The sequence below is a fragment of the Arachis hypogaea genome, chromosome 15, assembly GCF_003086295.3.
Source record: "Arachis hypogaea cultivar Tifrunner chromosome 15, arahy.Tifrunner.gnm2.J5K5, whole genome shotgun sequence".
Taxonomy (NCBI): domain Eukaryota; kingdom Viridiplantae; phylum Streptophyta; class Magnoliopsida; order Fabales; family Fabaceae; genus Arachis; species Arachis hypogaea.
Genome location: NC_092050.1, coordinates 153,286,750 through 153,288,779, shown reverse-complemented (window position 1 = coordinate 153,288,779; position 2,030 = coordinate 153,286,750).

The window sequence follows — 2,030 nt, the reverse complement described above, 5'->3', positions numbered from 1 at the left end:
AGAAATTTGTTAACAGAATTGACGGCGGAACAAAATTGAGACGGTTTTAAAACATTAGGAACCTAAATAGGACAAAAACAATTTATAGAAATCAATTTTAATTTTATCCTTCAATAATATCAATTTTTTACGGTACATAGTTATTCAATTAGTTTTTAATCACATCTAAGTAAATTACACTTAATTACATTATTTTTATTCTAAATAAATTTATTTTTTTATAATTTTACTCTTAAAGATTTTTACTCGTCATTAAATGTTTGTAGAATGATTAGTACATAAATTTTCAAAAAAAAAAAAAAATGATACATATACAATAAAATATAAATGGTACCTTTTGTCTCTAATATATTAAAATTCTTTAAGGTTTAATTTAGTTAAACTATATTTTTAATTTTATTCTTTAATAATATTATTTTTTTTATAAAAGATAATTATTCAATTATTTTTTAATTTTATACTTAATCACATTGTTTTTTTAAAGTGAATTTATTTTGATTAAGAGCAAAATTAAAAAAGAAATTAAGTAATTATTTGTCGTAAAAAAATTAAAATTATTGAAGAAAAGAATAAAATTTATTAAAAAATATAAAAAAATTCAATAATTTTAATTTTTAATAAATTTTAATCTTTTTTTCAATAGTTTTAATTTTTTATGATAAATAATTATTTAATTTATTTTTAATTTTATTTTTAATTAAAAATAAATTCACTTAAAAAAAATAATGTGATTAAGAATAAAATTTAAAAAATAATTGAATAATTATTTACCGTAAAAATTTGATATTATTAAAAACTAAAATTAAAAATAATTTAACTAAATTAAACATTAAAGAATTTCGATACATTAAAGATAAAAAGTGTAATTTATACTTTATTGTAGATGTATTTTTTTTTTTTGTAAATTTATGTACTAGTCATTTTACAAACATTATTTCATGATGACTACAATTCTTTAAGAGTAAAATTATAAAAAAATAAATTTATTTAGAATGAAAATAATGTGATTAAGTGTAATTTATTTAGATGTGATTAAAAAATAATTGAATAACTATATACCGTAAAAAATTGATATTATTGAAGATAAAATTAAAACTGATTTCTGTATCGTTTTCGTCCCAACGTTTTCGTCCTATTTAAGTCTCTAACGTTTTAAAATCGTCTTAATTTTGTTCTGCCGTCAATTCTGTTAATAGATTCCTAACGGTAGTACAATATTGAGCCAATTTTAAAACGTTAGAAATTTAAATAGGACGATTTAAACGTTAGGGACAACTTTAAAATTTACTCCAAACATTAAGAACAAAAACAATAATTAAATTTTTTAATATTATCCTCTCCTATTAACTTAGATTTTTGAAAGAACTAATTTTATGACATTAAAATAGTGTTGGAAGTTATGGTCTTAACAAAAAGATTAAAAAAATACTGTTAATTTTGCGAAGAAATTTGATATTTTTTAAAATTTTATAATTATTATTTTTATTAAAAATAAAATTGTCCAAAAATAAACTATTTTTTATTTTAAAATATTATTGTATTACTATAAACTTTTAAAATAAAGATGTTAAAAATAATTTTAAATTTTGATAAAAAAATTTACCAAATAAAATAAGACTTTACAGTTGTCGGGCCGTTTTTCAGTTTTAGCCCTATCATATTGGGCCTTTAAATCCACTTGACCAATTTGAATCAAGTTGATAAATTCTGTGGAGGCACCAAATCCAACAAAAAAAAAAACATATTTCCATAGAGATTTGAATCAAAACCAAAAAAAAAAGGAAAAAAAAATTGGAGGATATGACTTAAAAGATGGAGAAGACAACAATGCAGTGTTAATTTTTGGGTGTTTAAGCCATGAAAATGGAACGCAGTTGAAGCAAGCAATTTTAGAGAAGAAGGGTCTCCGATTCCGGGTCGGGTTGGGTTATGAAGGGTGTTTGGTTTGGGCTTTTTTGAGCACCAGACAATGACCAAAAAAAAAAGGTCATATCCTCTGTGTACTACCAAATTGTATTTACGATTATATT